At 38.0% G+C, this 21,333-nt stretch overlaps 1 protein-coding gene across 1 annotated transcript in view; it reads right to left on the bottom strand.

The window, feature by feature from the left end:
• The window catches only part of SOX5 (SRY-box transcription factor 5), a 963,387-nt gene that overhangs the window by 834,164 nt on the left and 107,890 nt on the right, over nucleotides 1-21,333 (bottom strand). The window contains exon 2 of the mRNA XM_060165318.1: nucleotides 19,358-19,439. The gene's annotated coding sequence lies outside the window, so the exon portion shown is untranslated. The remainder of the gene's footprint in view (nucleotides 1-19,357; nucleotides 19,440-21,333) is intronic.

The following is a 21,333-nucleotide window of genomic DNA, read 5'->3' as shown; positions in this document are numbered from 1 at the left end:
TCCCATACCAGTGAAATGCCATCCATTCCAGTGAACTGACAATAATCGGAGTTGCCAGTTAACAAAAATTAAAATAGAAATATTTATTGTAGAAATAAAGAACAAGTAATCTAAAACTCTTGGCTTTTAATAAACAGTAAGGTTTACAGTACAAAATATTGGGGGAGGGGGAATAAGGTAATTTCTTAAAAAACAATAAATCTTTAATCAACTGTTTATCAGATATAAACTGGATGTCCAGAAATAAACTGAAATAAATAGAAAAATATACTTCCACAGTCTTGAGCAGTTCTTCCAAATCCTCCAACCATTTAAGTTGGCAGAGGGTTTATCAGTGGTTTATTTGGATATTGTCCACAGTTGTAAATGAGCATCTTTGATGCAGTATTTTGGCACTGGACCATGTAAATGATTATACTGCTATATATTTAATGTAGTAGATGTAAAACTTGGACCCAAGTATCAACTTGAGAAAAGCATAAAACTCATCAAATACCTTCTCTAAAGTCATCAATGTAAGTAGCCTGCAAACCACGGGGCTGCTGCCTACAGCACCTCCATTACCGTGGTCATTCTAGCAACCTTCCACTCTTCTCGTATCTTGTTCATCCTATCGCTGTAGATGCCATCCCTGCAAAAGGAGTGAGAAGCGGCACAAAGCGTGCTTCTGGGTGAGCACACAGTCAGGTGTGGGTTACATGGGTGCTCTATCCCTCACCCTATAAATTCAGAAGAGGTCCTGGTGAAACACACAGGGGAAGACCAACACACTCCTTTGACATCTTTCATACGCCATGAAAGCCGACTCTAATTTCCTTAGAAAGAATATTGAAGTGCCACCTTTTTACCGTCATTTTAAACTAAAGAGGAAAATAGGGCTAACATACATAATCAGTGAAATTAAGTAGGCAAAGCTTATTTCTCCAAATCCTACATCTTTGATGACAAGCTTTTCTTTTTCTTCTGCCACTTCTTTCCCCAGACTGTCTCTAACCACATTAGAGTCCAATTTATTTGTTCAGTGAGGTTGAACTCAAGGTGAACAGCCCACAATTATACTATTCCCTTTGCTTTCCCACTCTCATCAAAATGCACCTACTCTATGTTCTATTAGACAATGCCCAAACCTTAAACTTCCAAGATCACCGCTGCCAAATGATAATACAATCAGTGCCAAAATGCCAGTGGTTAAAGACAGAAATCTGGAATTGCAAGGAAACCTTCAGAGGTAATTAATGCAATCCTTCACTTAAAACTGGAATCATCTTTGCTATGTCACTATCATCATCTCGGATTTGGGCCAACTCTACAGCCAGAGATCAAAATTCACTTCATTTTGAGGCAACACATCCAACTTTAACTTTCCTCTACTGGTCTCAGTTCTCAAGTTCTACACAGAATAACTTGTGTTTTTCATACCCAGATGCACCCAGCTCTGTGCCCTGAAATACTGATTTCTATGAATCACATCAAGAGACTACCTTCTGCTAAGCTCCTGGTTGGCTTTTGAAATGAGACTCACGAGCAAGAGATCAGAGAGTAAGACAAGCGTGAGGTCAGGATACGTATTTCTTCAGCTCCCTCCTTGCAGGTGACTTGCAGAGTCTAGAGGTGTATCTCCACTCAGGTGGTCCTCTCCACAGAGCTCCCCTCTGCTGGTCCCTCGGGCCTAGAGATGTTATCGACACCCTGCTATTACTACTCCCAGAGTATCAGTCAGTCCTGTTTAATAACAGCTTTATTGCATAGAATTTACACGCCATATAATTCACCCATTTTAAGTGTACAAGTCAATGGTCTTTAACATATTCTTAAAGCTGTGCTACCAGCACCACAGGTAATGTTGGAACATTTTCATCACTCTAAAAAGAAGCCCCACACTCATTAGCAGGTCACCCCACACACACACATTTCTTCCCAACCCCTCAGCACTAAGGCAGTCACTAAATCTACTTTCTGCTTTCATAGATCTGGCTATCTGGACATTTCATATAAATGGAATCAGTATGTGCTCTTTTGTGACTGGGTTTTTTCTTTTAGCTTTATGCTTTCAAAGTTCATCCACGTTGAAGCATGTATCAATACTTCACTTCTTTTTATTGTCAAATAATATTCCATTCTATGAATATACCATGTTTTATTTGTTCATTCATTAGTTGATGGATATTTGGGTTGTCTCCACTTTTTGGCTATTATGAATAATTCTGCAATGAACACTGTGTACACATCTTCATGTGAACATACGTTTGCATTTCTCATGAATTAACCTAAGGAATGGAGTTGCTGAGTCATATGGTAACTCAACCTTTTGAGAAAATGCCATGATCTTCTAAGCAGCTACCCATTTTACATTCCCTTCAGTGATGTATGAGGGTTCCAATTTCTCCATATCCTCACCAACCCTTGTTATTATCTGTATTTTTCATAGTAGCCGTCCTGGTGCATGTGAAGTGGTATCTTATTGTGGTTTGGGTTTTTTTAAAACCCTGTTTTTTTTCCTTCTTTTTAAATAAATTTATCTACTTATTTATTTATTTTTGGCTGCGTTGGGTCTTCATTGCTGTGCACGGGCTTTCTACAATTGTGGCAAGCGGGGGCTACTCTTCGTTGCAGTGAGCGGGCTTCTCATTGTGGTGGCTTCTCCTGTTGCGGAGCACGGGCTCTAGGTGCGAGGGCTTCAGTAGTTGTGGCATGCGGGTTCAGTAGTTGTGGTTCGTGGGCTCTAGAGCACAGGCTCAGTAGTTGTGATGCATAGGCTTAATTGCTCCGCAGCATGTGGGATCTTCCCGGACCAGGGATCAAACTCATGTCCCCTGCATTGGCAGGCAGATTCTGAACCAATGCACCACCAGGGAAGTCCTTATACCCTGTTTTATATCCTTATAAGGACTACCTTTATTAAATTCTCCTCCAGTCATTTCATTTAAGTCCACCATCTGTTTCCTGACAGACCCTGGATGACACAAAGGCTAATCCTTTTCCATATTTTTGAAGATTGTTCTGAATCCTTTCCAAGTTTTTTTTTTCAGGCTAAACAACTCCTCTTTATATGAACTATTAGTTTCCAGATTATTTATCCCCCTAATTTACCAGCTTTAGACATTAAATTATCAACGTCCTTCAAATGATTTTACCCATAAGTGACATGTGTGAACTGACCAGTATACATTGTACCATGTGATTATCTCATTGGTTATGGACATTATATTTCTTCTATCAATGTTGTTAAAGACATCATTATATCTTGTTTCAGCAGCTATGTCCTACTGCTGGCTTACATGGAACATAAAATCAACCGGAATATCTTGACAATGGACTATCAATTCAGATATCCCACAGTTGTAATTGACTGATTGATTTAAAAATTACATGGAGAATTACTTTAACACTATTAAATTTCATCTCTTTAAGTTTTGGCCAACACTGAGCCTATCACTGACTTCTGAGTCACTTGGTCCTGAGCACCAAATGAGATAAAATGGGTTAAAGTGCCAAATATGTCTTTGCCAAAAAAAGGCAATCAAAGTGTTAGTTTCCTCTCTTTCTTACTTCATCAAAGTTCTTAATAAAAATAACAAAGAGGATAAGCCAGTGAATAGAATGAGTGGTACCTGACTACAGACATCTCTTTAGATTGATAACATATACTAATCTATACCCTATACATATGGTTCTTCAATATTAATCCATATTACCAAACTGTCAACCAAACCAATTTCCTTCCTAACTTCTCAAAATTCTATAACATATTATGAAACTACATTTTATAAAAGATGATAACTGATAATAGGGTAGCTCTATTGAGAAGCATTAAGTTAATTTTACATGATTGGCTCTTAGAGAACCCATACTGGCTTCTTGTGAACACTGTTTTCCTTCTAAGTGCTCAGAAACAACTGACATTGTAATGCAATCTAGGATTTTACTGAAATCCTTAAAATATAACACTTAAAAAATATAAACTTTTCTTCCACTTTAAATTCAGGGTAACATTTACCCCTCTTGAGTCTTCTGACACTGCTTGTCTTCCACGTTTTCAAATTTTACCAACAATGGGTTTTCAAAAATAATGTCTACCACCTCCTTCCTCAATAGCTATGAGTTACTTATGGGCGCTCTGACCATTCAATACTTGAAATCAAAACATCAAAATATGTATCACCCTTGACTGTTCTCCCTTCTGCATCCCCAGCTCCCCACATCCAAACCATCAGCCAGAGCTATTCAAAATACATGAAATCTATACCACTTGGTTACTTCTCACTAACACCACCACTGTCTCTCTAGTACAAGCCAGAATCACCTCTAACTGAACTACTACGGTGGTCTCCCCACTGATCTCTCTGCTTCCATCTTTGTGACCCTACAGTTGACTCTGCACACGGTAGCCAAAGTAAGTTTTTAAAAATGTGCATCTGACCAAGTCACTCCCTCACTTACAACCAGCTTCTCATCACATTTAGAATAAAATCCAAAGGATTTGACCTTGCCTTCCTTTCCAGTTTCATCTCCCTAATGCTCTCTCCCACCCTCATCACCCACCACCTGCTTTAACTACACTGGCTTTCTTGCTGTTCCCAGAACTTAACAAGTTCAGTGTTTCTGCTGGGTTCTTCCCTTTGCCATCTCCTCTCCCTAAAGTCTCCCCATAGATCTTCACATGACTTCTCATCCCTCAGGTCTCAGGTATCATCTCCTCAGAGAACTTCCCCTGTCCTCACTATCTAAAATAGCACTTCCACAACCTAAATGTTTAACAACAGAGGAATGGATAAAGAAGATGCTGGAAAAAAAAAAAAAAAAAAAGAGGATGCTGGACATATATACAATGGAATACTACTCAGCCATAAAAGAAAATGAAATAATGCCATTTGCAGCAACATGGATGGACCGAGAGATTGTCATACTGAGTGAAATAAGTCAGGCAGAGAAAGACAAATATCATATGATATCGTTTATAGGTGGAATCTAAAAGAAGGGTACAAATGAACTTATTTACAAAACAGAAGTAGAGTCACAGATGTAGAAAACAAACCTACGGTTACCAGGGGATAAGACGGGGGGGAGGGATAAATTGGGAGATTGGGATTGACATATATCCACCACTACATATAAAATAGATAAGTAATAAGAACCTACTATATAGCACAGGGAACTCCACTCAATACTCTGTAATGGCCTATATGGTAAAAGAATCTAAAAAAAGAGTGGATATATGTATATGTATAACTGATTCACTTTGCTGTACACCTGAAACTAACACAACATTGTACATCAACTATACTCCAATGAAAATTTAATAAAATAAAATAAAATAGCACTTCCAGCCCTACTCCTTACTCTACTGTATTTCCTTCATTCAGTTTATCACTTTCTCGAAGTATTGTACATTTATTTGTTTATTTCTATCTTCACCCCTAGAACCTAAGCACTTGCAGAGCATGGCTTTTACTGTTTTGTTCAACAATATGTACTTGGCCATCTATAAGAATAACCAACACATAGTGAGCACTCAAAACAAATTTTTTACGTAAATTGAATGAGAACCCCCAAGGAACGGATGTAACAATATAAATTCTGGAAACCAGGAGAAACACGCAGGGCTGAGGGCAGCTTTGGCAAGTCTTCCAGTCACATGGGCTACAGGAACCCCACAAGACAGCATGGTCTTCATTCACCACCTCCATCAATCAAAAGACCAACAGGTCCAGTCTGAATCTGCTGAGATCAGGGAACCGCAGCAATGAGAGCCTCAATCTCGAATGTGGGCCGTATTTTTTTCCCTATCTCAGCCACCACTCTCCCAATTATAATAAATGAATAAAGTAGATTGAAGCTAAGGAAAAATAAAGCAAAATTAGAAGCTGGCAAAATGCAAACCCACTGCCTGGGGCTGATGGATGATGACAGCTAGCAGACAAATCCTGTTCCCCATTCTAAATTCTGTCTACTAAACAAATTAGCAAACTCATCAATATCTGCACGGCGTTTACCTTCTGCGGCAACAGCTGCTGCAAAATCACGATGCTGACTTTTTGGGTTGTGGTCTTGCTCATGGGACACATTTATAGGCCAAGCAGGGTCAAAGATAACAGAATGACAACCAATATTATAGGAAACGGTGTTGTAAGGGCTTGGAAGATAAACAGCTTGGGAGTCCCCTACTGAGTCTACCACTAGCCCCTGTCCCTCCCCCAATAACTGTTTGCATGATGAGATGTGAAAAGTTCATGCTTGTGCTAGTAAGTAACTGTAAAACTTCCAATAAAGACATTAGTGATTAAACAGAAACTTGTGAGATACATAATCTTATATCTGGATTATGTTTTAAAACATGATCTTTTTCACGAAAACTAGTATTCAGTGTGGAAATTATATTTTAAAATGGCAAAAATCTTCTATTCTTCATAAAATTATGATACAATTCTATTTTCTATTGTAGCATAAGAGAAATTTTTTTCTCTCATCTTCAAAGAAGAAAGAAGAGATAGGACCAAATACAACATATACAATATAACAAATACATCTTTCCCTAAAAGTTTCAAATGAAAATAGCAAAGGAGGAAAGAAAGGACTTTTATGATTAAGTTTACAGGCAGTGGTTTCCAGGCACTTCCATGAAGGTTAAGGATGGCAAAATATTCTTTTTTTTTCCTAAATAACTTTTTTTAAAATTTTTTTATTTATTTATTTTTATACAGCAGGTTCTTATTAGTTATCTATTTTATACATATTAGTGTATATATGTCAATCCCAATCTCCCAACTCATCCCCCACACCCCTTTCCCCACGTGGTGTCCATACGTTTGTTCTCTACATCTGGGTCTCTATTACTGCCTTGCAAACCAGTTCATCTGTACCATTTTTCTAGGTTCCACATATATGTGTTAATACACGATATTTGTTTTTCTCTTTCTGACTTACTTCGCTCTGTGTGACACTCTCTAGGTCCAAAATATTCTTAAAACATCCTGCATTAGGAAAACATAAAACTATGAGTGGTTTAGTTAATGAAACACAATAGTATTTCAGAACTGAGACTCTGACCACCATTAATTAATTAGAGGAAAGGTGACTGGAAGAAAATGGAAGACACAGCATACTGCCTGAGTCTATTTCAAGCATTTTCTCATGAGGGCCCTGAAATTCTTCAAAGTGTGTTTTAACACTTACAACAATAGAAACCCTGCACCTCTCTCTGGTGAATCATGCCCGTTTGTACCAAGTGGCAACAAAGGGTAAAGACATCGCAAGAGAAGGCAAGTCTATACTCACCCGAGAAAGAAAAAGAGAAAGTCATCAAGACCCTTACCGCAGCTGAGACAAGCCAAGACACAAGACAGAGAAGTGCTAGGTACAGATGAGCTTCCCATTCGCCTTCAGCAAATTCTATTGATTTCAATCATCTTGGGCTTGGGCTGCTTCCCAAGCCTTATTTGTGCAGGAACGCCACTCCCACTGGCGTTGCCATTCCTGGCTGACATCTGTTGACTGTCCAGACCAAGTTGAAGAAGTGGCAACTACTGGGGAGAGATGTCAAGGTCCTTGTCATTTTAAGAGGTCTCCCAGAGCAGGTGTGGTTATTCCCACCTCTCCTCTGCTCTCAAGCATCAGGTACCTACCTTATTAAGGCACTCACCAAGCTGTACAACTAATATTTGTACAAATGGCAGTATCCCCATCAGACTGTGAGAAAACACGTGCAATTCTTTTGGGGACACATCTGGAATGGTAAGTACCTGAAAGAGCTGATCAGTGCTCATTAAGGTGTGAGCAAAAGGGTGTCCTCTTGTTCACATTTCCCTGAAGTTAAAAATGAAGATGAAAACACAGTAGATGTGCGTTACGGCAAACAACAAAAAAGGTATTTTTATTTTTTTGCAACCACAATATTCTTACTGGCTTTCTACAGAAGTCTAAAGTATTTTTTTTCCCCAAATTATGACAAATGTTTTCACTAGATGGTGGGCTTCCAGAGGCCAGAGATAATTTTCTCTCCCCTAAAATAAAGCTTGATGACCTCACAGATTCTCAATAAATGCCTATTGATTAATGAGTGTTCTACTAAGGCCAGCTAGATATTGACGATTCTCCCATTTTTCTTCCTGTTACTCACTATACCTTTCCTTAAAGAGAAACTTGTTTTAAATGATCAGGCCCTTTCTTCTTCAGTGAATAAGAGCTTTATCTAAAATGTACCACCACAGGGGTGGGGACTGCAGGGGTATTCACTCAGGCACAGAGGCTGGAGGATGAGAACAGAAAACACAGAACTAGACTTTTTTTAAAAAAGAGCTACTATTCTGTCAGCAGCCTCAGGTCTTTGGAACCCAGAAGCCACCAATCAGTATCTAGTATCAGCCTTCTACAAGGCTTAATCAAAGGAAATTTTAAGAGAAGAGCCATTTTAGAAACAAGAGTATTAATGGTGACTTAAAGAAAGTAGAAATAATTGGCAAAAAAAAAAAAATTATTTCCCTTTTGCTCTCTGATTTCCTGTGTGACTTCAGGTGTACGACAAGTCCTCTGTGCCTGACTTTCCTTATCTATGAAGCTGGTGGGAAAACCACTGAACTCCACTAACTGTCAGTAATTCTAATAGGAATTATGTTAAATATTTCTACATTTTGTGACCCTTAAAATTCCCAGAGGATGGCTAGCATGGTGAAATAATACTATAGCATCCTCCTTATGGAAATAAACCATCAATAATGTGTATTCAGGACTGCTATCTCTTTCATTACCTATTCCAGGGTGCTGGAAAGAAGTAACTTGTGTTATTTTGTGGACCCTGACAAAAGCAGGGCTGGTACCTTGTCATCTCTGCTGGTACCTTGTCACACTCCTGCTTCTAATCTTCCAGAACTCTCAAGCTGAAAACCACTTTCAAACAGGGATTTCCTGGGTACCGTTAGCACTGACATCAAACCTTCAGTTCAAAGGTCACATCTTCTCTCCCACTCCCCTGCCTTCTGGGTCTGGCCTGCCCTCACTGAACGAAATGCCCTCTTTATCTCAAAGAAGTACAGGCTGCTATGAGAAGGAGTCTGGGGAGGGAGGTTACTGACTGCAATTGTTTGGAAGATTCTCGTAATTGCAGCAAGGGATCCATCCTCTCGTGTCACCTAAGTTGGAAAATGGGTCAGACATAATGCATTTGGTTAAGTGTCTAAACTGAAAAGGTGCTATTTTATTTTAAATGGCATAGTCTTTACAAAGGCTAAGGTTACTGGTGCAATGCTCTCTCATTTTAAAACGTATCAGGGACATGCCCTCTGAGGGTCAGGCTTTCATTTGCTGATGTTAATTCTCAGCTGCCTGCTTCTCGTCCTTCATTGTACCCTGTGTCTTAGCTGGGCACGCTCCTGATTCCCTGCTACATCCAGACGGTCCATGTAAATAGTGTTTATGTTAAGGAAGTCATGTTCAGTGTGACTGGAGCACACAGAAACTGATGTTGTTGTCACTTTAGATTAAGCTCTTATTTTAGTAAAGGAGGCAATTGGAGCAGGCGGCTGAGTGGCCGAATGAAATATTCAGCTCATTTCATTTAGAGCTGCCTGGTTTCCATTGTTCATGGTGGCAAGTCTAGTTAACCATGTTGGTGCCGGCATGCAGCGGCCCCCGCTCGCTCACGCATCCTCCGGCTAACACTTTTTAAGTCATCCATCAACACACCTAGAAGTAATCAGGTGAACAATGTAGGCACAGTCATCCCTGGATGCATCTCTGTGAACTCCTGTTCATTTGTGTGCTCAAAATGGATGCTTTCAAGGTGTGTGCAGAGTCCGCCTCAATTTTCAGGTACAGCTGGAAGATGGGTGAACACAAAGATACTTAGGACACCGGGTTTTTGTGAGTCAGCTAAACTTTTAAAATGTAATTAATGTGTTTACCAAAGGAAGAGGTTGGGCTTAACTCCTTGAAACATGTTAACTACTGCCCTGACACAAGGAGCTGTTGAAAACACAGGTAGACACCACTGTCCCAAAACAATGCACTAGCTACGTAAATTATTGTTTGAAACTTACTATTTGGAAGCACTTAGGTATAGAGAGCCTTCCTAGTACTTTGCTACTTTCCTGGGAGTGCTAATTGTGTTCTGGCCATATTTTGGAATTTGAAGCACCTGTTCAGAGACTCTCCTACCATGACAATATAATCCAATCCCACCAAAAAGTCGGCTTTCTCTTTCCTTCTCTCTCTCCCCATCTCTCTCGCTCTCTTTCTCTCCCCCACCTCCATCCTTCCTTTTTCTTTTTGACAACTTACACCAGAAAAGGTGGTTGCAGGAAATGATAAAGTAAATATTATTTTCATACATCAAATTCCTGGTTAAGTTTTTCACCCATAAAAAAAATGCTCTATAGATGAATGATTTCATCACTTCAAGACCCTGAGAAGGTAGAAACTCTTCTTTGCTACAACTTACAACAACTTTGCTACAACTTATATAGCTACAATATTATAGATATTACTTAATGTCCATATAAAGTACCAGTCATCACTGAACAAAAGTAACTAATTGTTATTATGGAGACCCATTCAACTCCAAAAACACAGTGAGTGACAAATACATAGTAGGCTCTATGCCGGGCTAAAAGTAACCCTTAACTTCATGGTATCTAAATATTTAATAACTTTTCTGTGGATCCAGGTTTTGTGGGGACTGAGAGCTTATACAATTTCAGAAGAGAATACAAATTAAAATGTTTAATTTAACATGAAAGTGAATATTTATTTACAGTGGAAAAATCCCAACAAATTATCACTTTAAAATGCTGAGAAATATCACAAACATCACAAAATCTGGGGAAAAACCATAATATTCATCTTAACTAGCTCCCCAACCACACCTCTCTAATGCTTTTCCCCTACAGTTGTTGGCTACATACTCTGATTGCCTCTTTGTAAATATCACTTTCTATAGAGAAAATGGAAAGATAATCCATTCTTTTATCTAGTATGTTTACTCAAATTGTTTTTTTAACTATTCACAATTGGGATTCAGAAAACATGCAACTGCACAACACAAGATACTTGCTGCCTGCATTACTGCTACAAGTTTCTGCCCTAAACACACAGATATTTGAGAAATTCTATTTATGTAATATTCATCAAAAAAGAAAAAAATTACATGATGCATTAATAATAGCATGAACTGCATTAGTCATTAAATTCCTAACAGGAGAGAACCTCTATTGTGACTGGGCACTCATACAAACCATAGCCTCTATTTATAACATTATACATCTAATAACAAGAAAGTTTTCCACAGAGTAGCTTCTGGCTCTGTATGTTTCAAAACTAGTTGCATTAGGTATCAGCACTGCAGGGACGTGTCCACAGGACAATACGGCCTCCGGTTCCTCACCTGTCACAAGGCTCTAGTAAATTGGCAAAGTGGAACATCATCAATAGCTCCACCACTACACGTGGAAGTTTGCAAAGAACATACCTATATCCCACTTAATTTAAAATCACTGTATCCCCAGCGTGACTCCCCACCACCTCCACCAAAACAAAGTCATGACCTCTCCAATGCCACTGCAAAACAGAAAAGGAATGGAGGGGGGTTACAGTGAAGGCACTGGTCATAAATGATTGCAGATAAAATAGCTTAGATTGCAAATTTTACAAAATATATGATTATTTGAACACATTGCCTACAGGGTCTCTGAACTTGGGAAAGAACTCATAGGAGTGAAGGACCCTGAAGCTTAGTTTTGCCTCTGGTGAAATAATTTACTTCTTTTCTGGTGGAACAAATGTTTTTTAAATAGTAAATATCAGATGTTTGTCAATAATTGTGATTATAAATATCTATTAAAAGGATCTTATTTTAAGACACAGTGAGTACAATTGGTAATTAACAATAATTGAAGAATTCAGAAACCATACAAAAGAATATTTGGAGCAAATTTTGTTTTTGGAATTATAAAACTGTTAGCAACCATCTTCTAAAAAATCAAAGCCCTTCTGCAGCTAAAGTATAAAGAAAATGTGGAATTAAACAAAAATGTTTAAACTGTCACATATTTCAGCAGCTAAAATACAAGATAATTGTTGAGAAGAGCGTGCTGAGGTAGCCACTGGCAGGAAGACTGTGGAAATACACATTTGGAACCTTGTTTTCCAAAGAGCCTATGGAAATAAATAAGAGAAGAAAGTAATTCCAAAATTTAATTTTGATGGAATTTTCTCCTGTGCTGACTCTCAGAAACATACAAATTGTAATCTAATAATACATTATCTCTAAAAATTACACAAAGCTTGTGTGTGTTGTATAAATAGGTACAGCATATTTCTCCACTAAACAAAATATTAAATCAAAATATTCTATGTACTCATAATGTAAGAAAAGTTTTCTATATTTTTTAATATGAGGTTTTCATATTGAGTTCATCCGTTTGAATTATCTTTGAATATGCATTAGAAAGATACTAATTCTGTGCACTCATATTGACTAAAAAGATAAAACATAAACTTGGAGTCCAACTGTCAGTTCTTAAATCCAATCCATAACTCAGCATATTTGTGAAAGTAACTAAACTTACCGAAGTTTTTACTGACTCCTCAAACTTCTCATTAAGAGTTTAAGGGAAAATTGGTCTTAGATTTAGGAACCAAATTCCAGTTGAAACTTTGGAGGTGGATATCCCAATCTCTAAAGTGGGCGAAAGGATCTGCTTATTAGCTTTTTAAATTTTCATGTCTTTCTATTTTGTTTCTTTTCTTCCTTCCTCCTCCTTTACTTTCTTGAAACCATAGGAACTGGGTGGTGCTGCCACAAGAATTCTTAGCAAATGAAATGTGAATTATAAAAAAATATTTCAAGACATCAAGTTTCTGAGGGAGGGAGAAGAAGAAATAAGACCTTTTAGAAAGTAGCTGAGCAAGAGCAAAGCTAAAGCCAAAGTACAAACCCTCAATGGTTAGAAGCAGACGTTAATGCACAGAACCAATTATAGTCAACTCAAAGTCAACAATAGGGAACATTCAAAATCATTCCAATACATATACCAACAGACCAAATTTGTACCTGCCAAGTCTAGTTTCCTGTTTCATTTCTCTGGTCTCTTAATCTAAACAGACAAAATGCTTCATTGTAATAGTATTGCTACCCCAAATATATCCTGAATTGCATTGGCTATAAAGAATAAAATGGCCCACATCACATACATGTAACACACACACACACACACATGCATTTTGATGAGTGTTTTGCAAGCTGTAGATTGCCAGAGGTTCAAATAAAGTATGCAACAGAAATGAAACTTATTATCAAACCAAATATTTTAACAGGAAAATGACATAAATGTCATTGTCTAAACCAGGAGTATGGCCTGTGATCCAGCTCACTACCTATGAAATAAGAATGGTTTAATGAATGAACATTTATAATCAATATGATGATAGAGAACATTAACACTAAACTACAATTAAGTGAAATGTCTCCCCTCCCAAAAAAGGATTCAATTATTTCTCATTATAAGACTTCTATTATTAAAAATTTCCTCAAAAAAAAATTTCCTCAATTATTACTATTATATTTTGAACTATGTCAATAAAAATTTTGTGGAAATTTTTTTCCTCTCTTGAGGTACTTACATAATATCCTCAATTTCGCCTACTAGCCTACAAAGCCTAAAATATTTACTATCTGATCCCTATAAGAAAAAGTTTGCTGACACCTGGTCTAAAACAATCTAATCTACAAAATTGTTTTAGCCTCATATATTTCTAGTTTTTATAATATGGATATGTATGCACGCATTTAGAGTGTATAGTAATGACTGCTCTCATAAAAGACTCATGACTACCTCCTAATGCTTCCTAAATCACTACCAGGAAAAAACCACAATCACTACCCCTGAAAAACAGATTCCTATGGAGAGCTCACAATAACAGATCACATTTATCTCACCTTATAGAAAAATGAAAAGGAGGTACTGATTTTACCCAATAATTTAGTTTAAAAAAATTAAAATTATAATGTTCAATGCTAGTGGAAGTGTAGACAAGAAAACCCATGTCTACACTAACTATAGCAGTGTTAAATGGCACAGTCTATCTGGAAAGCAATTTGGTAACAGATAACAAAATGCATTAAAATACTTACACACTTTGATATAGTAAATCAACTTTTGTAAATCCAAAAATGTGAAAACATACATACACATAAAGATGTTCAATAAACTGTTACTTTCAACAGTGACCTGACTCTAGCTTTTTTTTTTTCTGTTAACAGCCTTACTATTCGTCAAGTTATAGAAGGGAGAAATCTTGGCACTATCCTTTCCCTCACACCAACAGAGTCAATAATTTCTCCCCCTTAGTCTTCCACATCTTTTTCTACTTCATCTCTACAGCTACAATCTTGGTTTAAGAGTCTGCCATCCCTCTTCTGGATTCCTTCAATATCATCTTGGGACTAGATCTGAAAAGTGAGGCCTAAGCTTATACAACTTGGGGGGGCTCTTTAAAGAAAAACAAGGTAAAATTGTGGATACAAAATGTGTGTTACCAATGCTACCCAACATTAAGAGAAGCATAACAGAGGAGTAGTAAATATTATAGAAAGAGGAAGCACTCCTAACAAACTGAAGTTAAAAACTCATACTCTTGGCAAATTTTATAAAAACACAGGACCACAAGAACACGTTTTACAGTCTCCCCCAAAATACTGCTAGAGGCCCATGCAAGCCAAGTGGTTTTTATTTAGGCTTTATTTCAGCTTCTTGGTGTATCTCACTCCTTACCAAACCCTTAGCTCCTGAGGGTCGCAGTTTTTAAGCTGTCCATCCAATCATATTGCTGATAAACAATTTTTCTAAAATGAAATTCTAAACATATCCCTTCCCTACTTGAAAATCTTTCTTGCCAGTAGTATAATTGGTACAAATCCTTCCATGATATCACCTCCACCTACTTCTCCAACCTCATTTTCTGTGGTTCCAGACGTGCTGCAATATTTACAGTTCCTTCTGATGTTATTTCAGCAGATGTTCTTTCCTCTAACTGAAGTGTATTTTCTTCTCTTTTCTGGCTAACAGATTTCTTCTAATGTTTCTGTCCCAACTTACATGTTAAAGTCTTCCCGGACCTGACAATAGAGTTGATAGCAAGTTCTTTGGCCCACTCTCCTCCAGTATTATACTTATGACCTATTATAAGGACTCATCCGTGGTGTGTTTCCCCTGATAAATTAAAATCTCCTTCAAGGCAGAAACCCTGTCCTAGCCATCTTTATCTCCCAAGTGCCTGCATTAAGTGCTCAGTAATCCTTAGCTGAACAAATGAATGAAAAAGGAAGAGAAGTAAATATATCAAAAGATTACTGTTATTGCTTTTGGTCATTGGTATTGTTAGTAATTTTTTACCCTTATTTTAAAATATTTTTGCTGTGTGGCTGTATTTGTTTTATAATGGGAAATCTAATTTATAATAAAATATTTCTTTGAGGCTTACTCTAATTTTCATTAGATCTGCTATCTAATTCTCTTAAAATTCTGCATACCTGTGCCAGGTTTATTTACATGGCCAACAGTCTACTTTACTTGAAATCATGTTGAGATTCCTGTACACAATTAGCTAAATAAATATCATTAGTGCAGCTTCATTAAAGTGTATTTTTCTTAAATATTTCTCAGTACACATACTTCTCAGTAAGTGAGCATCTATTAGAGTTTTGGCAAGGAAAAGCTTATAATGGACTTATTTCCATAGGTATATATTTCATGCACTAACTGAAAGGAATAATAAAAATGTTTTGCCATCTGGAATAGAACAGTGCTAAATACTACAAGACTCAAATTATGTTCATATGCATGAAGCCACGTTTCCAAATCACTATTACAATTTCTATCTTCCACATAGGATGCACTAAAGAATTGCTTTTATGAAGAAAATATCCAAAATAATCTGATAATTCGCCTAAATATAATCCTCATTGAAGCTGAACGTATTTTATCCTTTTTTTAGTAAAACTATCATTATCACTATCCAGTAAATGCCTGCAGGAACTTTATAGCAAACATTTTATTCTTTTTCCTTTGCATTCTTTAAATATTTTGTTTTATTACACATTGTTTAAATATGCTCTACATAGAGTAGACCATGTACACACAGCATATTTAGATATGAATACAGGTCAAGAACACCAAAAATGCAAACCACAGGCCATAGGAATAACATCACCGAACTCACATTGACACCACTTTAGTAGTTTCAGAGCCAGTTGAATTCTTCATAATCTATACCTCTAGTTCAGGTATAACTTCATTTTCTAGCCTATGGTATGATGGTATTAGACTGAACCTCTCCACAAACATGTTCCTGTTCCTCCTTTGTGTTAAGATGTTATTCTGAGTTCTTGTGATAGTATGATCCAAGTCTGAACTCCTTTGCTGTGTGGATCCAGGCCCCAGCCAGTCTGGTTTGGTTGTTTAAAGGAATAACAGCGTTCTCCTCATTGCACAGGGCTGCATGCAAGAGTCACCTGAGATGAAGTGCAGTACAGCAGAAAGAACGTAACTTTAAAATCACACCATCATTGTGTGGAGTCCCCACAATGGCATTTCAAGGTCTGTGTGACATTCAAGTTATTGAGCCTCTTTGAACCCTGGTGTTATGGGTTGAATTGTGTCCCATCCCCAAATTCACATGTTGAAGTCCTAACTCCCAGTATCTCAGAGTGTAACATTTAAAAATAGGGTCATTGCAGATATAATTAGTTATGTTAAGATGAGGTCATTAGTGTGGGCCCTATTCCTATAGAACTGGTGTTCTTAGAAAAAAGGGAAACTTGAACATAGAGCAGACATTCAGAGAGGAAAGACAGTGTGAAGAGACACGGAGAAGACGCCATCCACAAGCCAAGGAGAGGGGCCCAGAGCAGATCCTTCCTTCACAGCCCTCAGAAAGAACCAACCCTGCCAATACCTTGACTTCAGACTCCTATCCTACGGAACTGTGAGACAATACATTTCTATTGTTTAAGCCACCCCATTTGTAGTACTTTGTTACAGCAGCCCTAGCAAACTAATACACCTGGTTTCCTCAAATGTCAAATCCTTAATATAAAGGATGCAGCGCCATTATAAGGGTTAAAAATCACATCATAGATACTCAAAAGAGGGCAGGCAATATTTTTTATCATATAGGGTATAATATTTGAAGTATTTTATTTCATTTCCTTGAATCTTGCTTCTTTCTCCATTCAGTCAGCCAAGTTGCTATACTCTACACTCAATTTTCATAAGAAAATTGTTGGCAGAGCAGGGAAGCATGGGGGAAGGAAGAATGTCAATTATTGGTTTTCGAGTTTCAAAAGCCTAAGACGCTCTGAGAAATTGGAATGATTCTCATGCATTGGAAACAGACTTAGAAGAGACTCTCCTATTTATTTGCTAAGCTAAGAGCAGATTTAGACACCTCTGAGTGGAGAATAAGGTAGTCAAGGCATGTACGGACATTAGTGCATCTAGAAGCCAAGTTGGGGGTGGGTGGCTGAAACTTTACCCTCTCCCCACCACCCTAACTCTTCCTAGTGGGGCTAGAATGACCAGATATTAGACTGCAAGATTCAGCTGAGGCACCTTCATTGAACAGGCATGAAATCCCAAAGTAAAGGGCTAGATCAAAATCCAGATTAAAAAAAAAAATCATAAGAACTGGTTGGATGGTTCTAAAAGCCAACCAGAGAATGTAAAGGATCAAAAGGATAGAGGAGAGGAAAAGCATTGTGAAATGGTTCTTGGATTGAGCTGCTGCCCTATGGCAAGTCCCACCTCACCCCAAGCAAGAGGGATGGAAGGGACTATTTTCTCTCTCAAATCTTTAGAGAGGCTTCAAAGGAATAATTTAGACAGGCTGGACTTTGGGAAACCCAATGGACTGCAGACTGGCTCCCACCTTGGAGATTGGGAGGACAAGAGGGTCAGGCTAGGAGCAGCTCTGGAATTTTAGAAGTACCCTCAACCCCTCCTGCCCTTGGAGGTTCATGAGATGCATGTTTTCATGAAGCTGGTGTGGGCCAGGGATGAGAGAGCCAGACTGAAGCCCAAGATGACCATCGTGAAGTATTCCTGATACACTAAATAGGAGTTCCTGTGGGCTGGACTAGCTGAAGACTAGGAGCTGTGTGGGAAGTGGACAGCTGAAGGAGAAGCCTTGTCCAAGTCAGGAGAGTTGAAGACAAATGGGTCCAGCAAGGGAAGCAACCAAAGTCCCCCCAAAGTGGCCAAGGGACTATCAGTTTTAAACAACTGCCAGGCCCAGAAAGCTGAAGCCAGCTTAACATAGTACCAGTTCAACATAGTAACAGTTCATGTAAGAAACAACCCTACACCACTCTTTTCCCTTTCCTTCCCATGTTCCAACCCCTAAGGGTTTAGCAATAGCAGCTAGCAAATGGGGGAGGAGGTGACAGAGAGAGAAAGAAAACAGCACACCCTCTCCCACTGCAATAGCCCAACCCACAAAATGGGCCTCAGAGAGAGGAGGAGAGATGATTTGATATTACATGCACTTTGAAGCTACAATTATGGTCTGAGATTGGACATTCTAATTTCTGAATGTCTGTGATTTAAAGTGTGGATAGAAATTTTTTTTAATCTAAGGGTAATCCCTGTTAGGTATGGAGCCTACGTGAGACCTAAATTTCATCCAGAGGCATGGGAATACTCACCCCCATTCCCCAGTTCATTTTAAAGAAACAACAAGAAAAAAAGTAAACGATTTCCTAAGTTGTGCTTGTTCGAAGTACTGTTACAGAGAGAAATCCCAAATATTCTGGTGGGAGATAATGGAGGGTGGAAAGGATTTTCTTTCTTGGATGGAGTCTGGACCTTGGAAATGACCGATTGATATGTCCAGGTAGACGGACCTGACCAGATTTGCCAAGGACCTCCCACAATAGCATGCCTCGGAAGCAAAAGAACAAGGACCACGTGCTTCAGAGTGGCATGCAAGGAGCAAAGAGCTTTATGCCACCCCAGAGAGTTTCTTCCAGTTTAGCAGGAGCACACCCTCGTGTGCCCAGGAAGTATCTGGAAGAAGCCAAGAGAAGGAGAGAAGACCCTCAAAGGAAGACCAAAGTGTGCCTCAGCAATGGCTCACAAGTACTGACAAAGGATGAGAGAACAAACATGACTCATAGAGAGATGACAGCCTAGGAGCAGATATGTCACCCCACCCTCAAAACCTTACCTAGAATTAGGATGCAACCTCCAATTGAGTCCACATGGTTAAATGAAGGGTTAAAATATAATTTAGATTTAACTATAGAAGAATAGATTTAACTATAGAAGTGTGCAAGTTACATTTCTTGCACACTCAATGTGTAGACACATACCTGCCACATGCGGGGAAGCTTGTCCAAGACTTCCAAGGATCCTCTTAAAGTGTGTCTTTACACTGTGAACTGATTAACAAGCCTAGAAGAGAATTAGAGCTAAGTCACTTAGAGGCAGATTCACGGTGTGAGGAAGTTGACTCTCAAATCTTAGCTGTTTGGGGAAATGCCAGAAGATTGTGATAAACTGAACCTGACAGAATACACAACATCCACTACCACAGAACTCTTAAATTCCATCTAGAAAGTTACAGAAGCATCAGCAGAAGGAAAGAAAATAAAATGAATCAGCTTGTTTGGTCTGATTTTGAAAATCAAATGCTCCAAATCCCAGAAGAAAACATAGAAAAGAGAAGGCATAGTAGGGAACTTAAGGTTCCTATCCTAAAAACTTGGAATTTTTAAAAGCATCAAACCTGTTTCTAATGAGAGAAGACAAAGAAATCCAAGTAAGGAAATAGATTGTGACAGGGGTGCTACTTTAGAGAGACTATTCAAGGAAAAATCCTCTCCGATAAGGTGCCTTATGAGCAGAGAGGAGGATAAAGAGAGTAAGCCAGATGGAGGAACTTTCCAGGCCAAGGGAATAGCAAGCACAAAGGTCCTGTGGTGAGAGCCTGCTGAGCATGTGCAGGAACAGCAAAAAGGCCACTGTGGCTGCAGCAAGATACGTCAGGGGGAGACCAGCAGGACATGAATGGTGTTGGAAAAGGCCCAGGAAAGGCTCTGAATTTTAAACTAGAAGCCATTAGAAGGTTGTGTTTTTCTTTAATCAAATATTTTAGTTTGACATCACTGTAGATTTTCATGCATTTGTCAGAAGTAATACAGAGAAATCCCCTGTATCTTTTACCCTGTTTCCCCCAATGGTAACATCTTATAAAGTTATAGTACAATATCAAAACCAAGATATTGACATTGATAGTTAAGATACAGAACATTTCCATCACCATAAGAGTCCCTCAGTTTGCCTTTTTATAGCCCTCCCATCCTATCTCCTTCTTAAACCCTGGAAACCACTAATGTACAAATTCTATAATTTTGTTATTTCAAGAATATTATACAAACAAAATTATATGAGCAACACAATTCTCTGGAGATTCATCCAGGTTGGTGTGTGTATCAATAGTTCATTCAGTCATATTGCTGAATAGTGTTCTATGGTCTGGATCATTTAACTATTCGCTCATTGAAGGGCACTGCTTTCTTTCTAGTTTGACGTTATTATAAGTAAAGCTGCTATAAACATTTGTGTACATGTTTTTGTGTGAGCATAAGTTTTCCTTTCTCTGAGATAAATGCCCAGGAGAGCAATTGCTGGGTTTTATGGTGGTTGTATGTAAAGTTTTCTTTAAAAACCTGTCAAACTGTTTTGCAAAATGGTTGTACCATTTTACAACCCCATTAGCAATGCATGAGTGAGCCAGTTTCTGAGATCCTTGCCAGCATTTAGTGTTGTCACTATTTCTTATTGTAGCCCATTCTGCTTTTCTCTAATGGTTAATGATGTCAAACATCTTTTCATGTGCTTAGATGATATCTGTATATATCCTTTCCCATGAAATGTTTCTTCATGTTTTTTGTTTATTTTCTGATTGGATTGTTTCATTTTTTATTTTAGAGTTTTGAAAGATTACACTCTTAATACCAATCCTTAATACAAGTCCAAATATATAGTTTGCAAATATTTTCTCCCAGTCTGTAGCTTGTCTTTTCATCTTCTTAACAGGGTCTTTCATGGAGCAAAAGTTTTCAATTTTGCTCAAGTCTGATTTATCAATTTTTTATTTTATGAATCATGCTTTTGATATAAAGTCTAACAATGCTTTGCCTAGCCCTGGGTCCTGAAGATTTTCCTTTTTTTCTTTTTTTAACATCTTTATTGGAGTATAATTGCTTTACAATGGTGTGTTAGTTTCTGCTTTATAACAAGATTTTCCATTTTTTTCATAAAAATTTTATTTTTAAACTTTACA

The sequence above is a fragment of the Lagenorhynchus albirostris genome, chromosome 11, assembly GCF_949774975.1.
Source record: "Lagenorhynchus albirostris chromosome 11, mLagAlb1.1, whole genome shotgun sequence".
Classification (NCBI taxonomy): Eukaryota; Metazoa; Chordata; class Mammalia; order Artiodactyla; family Delphinidae; genus Lagenorhynchus; species Lagenorhynchus albirostris.
The sequence above is the reverse complement of the archived record's forward strand: the minus strand, read 5'-3'. Positions and strand labels throughout refer to the sequence as shown.